At 47.3% G+C, this 7,101-nt stretch overlaps 1 protein-coding gene across 1 annotated transcript in view; it reads left to right on the top strand.

Moving 5' to 3' along the window:
• The window catches only part of LOC124047779, a 123,932-nt gene that overhangs the window by 52,020 nt on the left and 64,811 nt on the right, over positions 1 to 7,101 (top strand). The gene's annotated exons all lie outside the window — the stretch shown is intronic.

The following is a 7,101-nucleotide window of genomic DNA, read 5'->3' as shown; positions in this document are numbered from 1 at the left end:
GACAGACAGACAGACAGACAGACAGACAGACAGACAGACAGACAGACAGGTTGTAGAATGTAATGCCACCATGCCCATAAGACAGACAGACACAGGTTGTAGAATGTAATGCCACCATGCCCGTAATACAGACAGACACGTTGTAGAATGTAATGCCACCATGCCTACAGACAGACAGTTGTAGAATGTAATGCCACCATGCCCGAATACAGACAGACACGTTGTAGAATGTAATGCCACCATGCCCGTAATACAGACAGACACATTGTAGAATGTAATGCCACCATGCCCGTAATACAGACAGACACGTTGTAGAATGTAATGCCACCATGCCCGTAATAAGAGCGTCTGCTAAATGACTTAAATGTAAATGTAAATGTAAATGTAAATGTAAATGTAATACAGACAGACAGACAGACAGACAGACAGACAGACAGACAGACAGACAGACAGACAGACAGACAGACAGACAGACAGACAGACAGACAGGTTGTAGAATGCAATGCCACCATGCCCATAAGACAGACAGACAGACAGACAGACAGACAGACAGACAGACAGACAGACAGACAGACAGACAGACAGACAGGTTGCAGAATGTAATGCCACCATGCCCATAATACAGACAGACAGACAGACAGACAGACAGACAGACAGACAGACAGACAGACAGACAGGCAGACAGACAGACACAGACAGACAGACAGACAGACAGACAGACAGACAGACAGACAGACAGGTTGTAGAATGTAATGCCACCATGCCCATAATACAGACAGACAGACAGACAGACAGACAGACAGACAGACAGACAGACAGACAGACAGACAGACAGGTTGTAGCAGCCACCATGCCCATAAGACAGACAGACAGACAGACAGGTTGCAGAATGTAATGCCACCATGCCCATAATACAGACAGACAGAGACAGACAGACAGACAGACAGACAGACAGACAGACAGACAGACAGACAGACAGACAGACAGACAGACAGACAGACAGGTTGTAGAATGTAATGCCACCATGCCCATAATACAGACAGACAGACAGACAGACAGACAGACAGACAGACAGACAGACAGAGACAGACAGACAGACAGACAGACAGACAGACAGACAGACAGACAGACAGACAGACAGGTTGTAGAATGTAATGCCACCATGCCCATAATACAGACAGACAGACAGACAGACAGACAGACAGACAGACAGACAGACAGACAGACAGACAGACAGACAGACAGACAGACAGACAGACAGACAGACAGACAGACAGACAGACAGACAGGTTGTAGAATGTAATGCCACCATGCCCATAAGACAGACAGACAGACAGACAGACAGACAGACAGACAGGTTGTAGAATGTAATGCCACCATGCCCATAATACAGACAGACAGACAGACAGACAGACAGACAGACAGACAGACAGACAGACAGACAGACAGACAGACAGACAGGTTGTAGCATGTAATGCCACCATGCCCATAAGACAGACAGACAGACAGACAGACAGACAGACAGACAGACAGGTTGCAGAATGTAATGCCACCATGCCCATAATACAGACAGACAGACAGACAGACAGACAGACAGACAGACAGACAGACAGACAGACAGACAGACAGACAGACAGACAGACAGACAGACAGGTTGTAGAATGTAATGCCACCATGCCCATAAGACAGACAGACAGACAGACAGACAGACAGACAGACAGACAGACAGACAGACAGACAGACAGACAGACAGACAGGTTGTAGAATGTAATGCCACCATGCCCATAAGACAGACAGACAGACAGACAGACAGACAGACAGACAGGTTGTAGAATGTAATGCCACCATGCCCATAATACAGACAGACAGACAGACAGACAGACAGACAGACAGACAGACAGACAGACAGACAGACAGACAGACAGACAGACAGGTTGTAGCATGTAATGCCACCATGCCCATAAGACAGACAGACAGACAGACAGACAGACAGACAGACAGACAGACAGGTTGCAGAATGTAATGCCACCATGCCCATAATACAGACAGACAGACAGACAGACAGACAGACAGACAGACAGACAGACAGACAGACAGACAGACAGACAGGTTGTAGAATGTAATGCCACCATGCCCATAAGACAGACAGACAGACAGACAGACAGACAGACAGACAGACAGACAGACAGACAGACAGACAGACAGACAGACAGACAGACAGACAGGTTGTAGAATGTAATGCCACCAAGCCCATAATACAGACAGACAGACAGACAGACAGACAGACAGACAGACAGACAGACAGACAGACAGACAGACAGACAGACAGGTTGTAGAATGTAATGCCACCATGCCCATAATACAGACAGACAGACAGACAGACAGACAGACAGACAGACAGACAGACAGACAGACAGACAGACAGACAGACAGACAGACAGACAGGTTGTAGAATGTAATGCCACCATGCCCATAATACAGACAGACAGACAGACAGACAGACAGACAGACAGACAGACAGACAGACAGACAGACAGACAGACAGACAGACAGACAGACAGACAGACAGGTTGTAGAATGTAATGCCACCATGCCCATAAGACAGACAGACAGACAGACAGACAGACAGACAGACAGGTTGTAGAATGTAATGCCACCATGCCCATAATACAGACAGACAGACAGACAGACAGACAGACAGACAGACAGACAGACAGACAGACAGACAGACAGACAGACAGACAGACAGACAGACAGACAGACAGACAGGTTGTAGAATGCAATGCCACCATGCCCATAAGACAGACAGACAGACAGACAGACAGACAGACAGACAGACAGACAGACAGACAGACAGACAGACAGACAGACAGGTTGTAGAATGTAATGCCACCATGCCCATAAGACAGACAGACAGACAGACAGACAGACAGACAGACAGACAGACAGGTAGCAGAATGTAATGCCACCATGCCCATAATACAGACAGACAGACAGACAGACAGACAGACAGACAGACAGACAGACAGACAGACAGACAGACAGACAGACAGACAGACAGACAGGTTGTAGAATGTAATGCCACCATGCCCATAAGACAGACAGACAGACAGACAGACAGACAGACAGACAGACAGACAGACAGACAGACAGACAGACAGACAGACAGACAGACAGACAGACAGGTTGTAGAATGTAATGCCACCATGCCCATAATACAGACAGACAGACAGACAGACAGACAGACAGACAGACAGACAGACAGACAGACAGACAGACAGACAGACAGACAGACAGACAGACAGGTTGTAGAATGTAATGCCACCATGCCCGTAATACAGACAGACAGGTTGTAGAATGTAATGCCACCATGCCCGTATTACAGACAGACACGTTGTAGAATGTAATGCCACCATGCCCGTAATACAGACAGACACGTTGTAGAATGTAATGCCACCATGCCTACAGACAGACACGTTGTAGAATGTAATGCCACCATGCCCGAATACAGACAGACACGTTGTAGAATGTAATGCCACCATGCCCGTAATACAGACAGACACATTGTAGAATGTAATGCCACCATGCCCGTAATACAGACAGACACGTTGTAGAATGTAATGCCACCATGCCCGTAATAAGAGCGTCTGCTAAATGACTTAAATGTAAATGAAATGTAGACAGACAGACAGACAGACAGACAGACAGACAGACAGACAGACAGACAGACAGACAGACAGACAGACAGACAGACAGACAGGTTGTACAATGCCACCATGCCCATAAGACAGACAGACAGACAGACAGACAGACAGACAGACAGACAGACAGACAGACAGACAGACAGACAGGTTGCAGAATGTAATGCCACCATGCCCATAATACAGACAGACAGACAGACAGACAGACAGACAGACAGACAGACAGACAGACAGACAGACAGACAGACAGACAGACAGACAGACAGACAGGTTGTAGAATGTAATGCCACCATGCCCATAATACAGACAGACAGACAGACAGACAGACAGACAGACAGACAGACAGACAGACAGACAGACAGACAGACAGACAGACAGACAGACAGACAGAGCATGTAATGCCACCATGCCCATAAGACAGACAGACAGACAGACAGACAGACAGACAGACAGACAGACAGGTTGCAGAATGTAATGCCACCATGCCCATAATACAGACAGACAGACAGACAGACAGACAGACAGACAGACAGACAGACAGACAGACAGACAGACAGACAGGTTGTAGAATGTAATGCCACCATGCCCATAAGACAGACAGACAGACAGACAGACAGACAGACAGACAGACAGACAGACAGACAGACAGACAGACAGACAGACAGGTTGTAGAATGTAATGCCACCAAGCCCATAATACAGACAGACAGACAGACAGACAGACAGACAGACAGACAGACAGACAGACAGACAGACAGGTTGTAGAATGTAATGCCACCATGCCCATAATACAGACAGACAGACAGACAGACAGACAGACAGACAGACAGACAGACAGACAGACAGACAGACAGACAGACAGACAGGTTGTAGAATGTAATGCCACCATGCCCATAATACAGACAGACAGACAGACAGACAGACAGACAGACAGACAGACAGACAGACAGACAGACAGACAGACAGACAGGCAGACAGACAGACAGACAGACAGACAGACAGACAGGTTGTAGAATGTAATGCCACCATGCCCATAATACAGACAGACAGACAGACAGACAGACAGACAGACAGACAGACAGACAGACAGACAGACAGACAGACAGACAGACAGACAGACAGGTTGTAGCATGTAATGCCACCATGCCCATAAGACAGACAGACAGACAGACAGACAGACAGACAGACAGACAGGTTGCAGAATGTAATGCCACCATGCCCATAATACAGACAGACAGACAGACAGACAGACAGACAGACAGACAGACAGACAGACAGACAGACAGACAGACAGACAGACAGACAGACAGGTTGTAGAATGTAATGCCACCATGCCCATAAGACAGACAGACAGACAGACAGACAGACAGACAGACAGACAGACAGACAGACAGACAGACAGACAGACAGACAGACAGACAGACAGACAGGTTGTAGAATGTAATGCCACCATGCCCATAATACAGACAGACAGACAGACAGACAGACAGACAGACAGACAGACAGACAGACAGACAGACAGACAGACAGACAGACAGACAGACAGACAGACAGACAGACAGACAGACAGACAGACAGGTTGTGGAATGTAATGCCACCATGCCCATAATACAGACAGACAGACAGACAGACAGACAGACAGACAGACAGACAGACAGACAGACAGACAGACAGACAGACAGGTTGTAGCATGTAATGCCACCATGCCCATAAGACAGACAGACAGACAGACAGACAGACAGACAGACAGACAGACAGACAGGTTGCAGAATGTAATGCCACCATGCCCATAATACAGACAGACAGACAGACAGACAGACAGACAGACAGACAGACAGACAGACAGACAGACAGACAGACAGACAGACAGACAGACAGACAGGTTGTAGAATGTAATGCCACCATGCCCATAAGACAGACAGACAGACAGACAGACAGACAGACAGACAGGTTGTAGAATGTAATGCCACCATGCCCATAATACAGACAGACAGACAGACAGACAGACAGACAGACAGACAGACAGACAGACAGACAGACAGACAGACAGACAGACAGACAGGTTGTAGAATGCAATGCCACCATGCCCATAAGACAGACAGACAGACAGACAGACAGACAGACAGACAGACAGACAGACAGACAGACAGACAGGTTGTAGAATGTAATGCCACCATGCCCATAAGACAGACAGACAGACAGACAGACAGACAGACAGGTAGCAGAATGTAATGCCACCATGCCCATAATACAGACAGACAGACAGACAGACAGACAGACAGACAGACAGACAGACAGACAGACAGACAGACAGACAGACAGACAGACAGACAGGTTGTAGAATGTAATGCCACCATGCCCATAATACAGACAGACAGACAGACAGACAGACAGACAGACAGACAGACAGACAGACAGACAGACAGACAGACAGACAGACAGACAGACAGACAGACAGACAGGTTGTAGAATGTAATGCCACCATGCCCGTAATACAGACAGACAGACAGACAGACAGACAGACAGACAGACAGACAGACAGACAGACAGACAGACAGACAGACAGACAGACAGACAGACAGACAGACAGACAGGTTGTAGAATGTAATGCCACCATGCCCGTAATACAGACAGACAGGTTGTAGAATGTAATGCCACCATGCCCGTATTACAGACAGACACGTTGTAGAATGTAATGCCACCATGCCCGTAATACAGACAGACACGTTGTAGAATGTAATGCCACCATGCCTACAGACAGACACGTTGTAGAATGTAATGCCACCATGCCCGTAATACAGACAGACACGTTGTAGAATGTAATGCCACCATGCCCGTAATACAGACAGACACATTGTAGAATGTAATGCCACCATGCCCGTAATACAGACAGACACGTTGTAGAATGTAATGCCACCATGCCCGTAATAAGAGCGTCTGCTAAATGACTTAAATGTAAATGTAAATGTAAATGTAAATGTAATACAGACAGACAGACAGACAGACAGACAGACAGACAGACAGACAGACAGACAGACAGACAGACAGACAGACAGACAGACAGACAGACAGACAGACAGGTTGTAGAATGCAATGCCACCATGCCCATAAGACAGACAGACAGACAGACAGACAGACAGACAGACAGACAGACAGACAGACAGACAGACAGACAGACAGACAGACAGACAGACAGACAGACAGGTTGCAGAATGTAATGCCACCATGCCCATAATACAGACAGACAGACAGACAGACAGACAGACAGACAGACAGACAGACAGACAGACAGACAGACAGACAGACAGACAGACAGACAGACAGACAGACAGACAGACAGACAGACAGGTTGTAGAATGTAATGCCACCATGCCCATAATACAGACAGACAGACAGACAGA

The sequence above is a fragment of the Oncorhynchus gorbuscha genome, linkage group LG01 (genome assembly GCF_021184085.1).
Source record: "Oncorhynchus gorbuscha isolate QuinsamMale2020 ecotype Even-year linkage group LG01, OgorEven_v1.0, whole genome shotgun sequence".
In the NCBI taxonomy this organism is placed as follows: Eukaryota; Metazoa; Chordata; class Actinopteri; order Salmoniformes; family Salmonidae; genus Oncorhynchus; species Oncorhynchus gorbuscha.
Note: the sequence above shows the minus strand (reverse complement) of the source record. Positions and strands in the feature narration are given on the sequence as shown.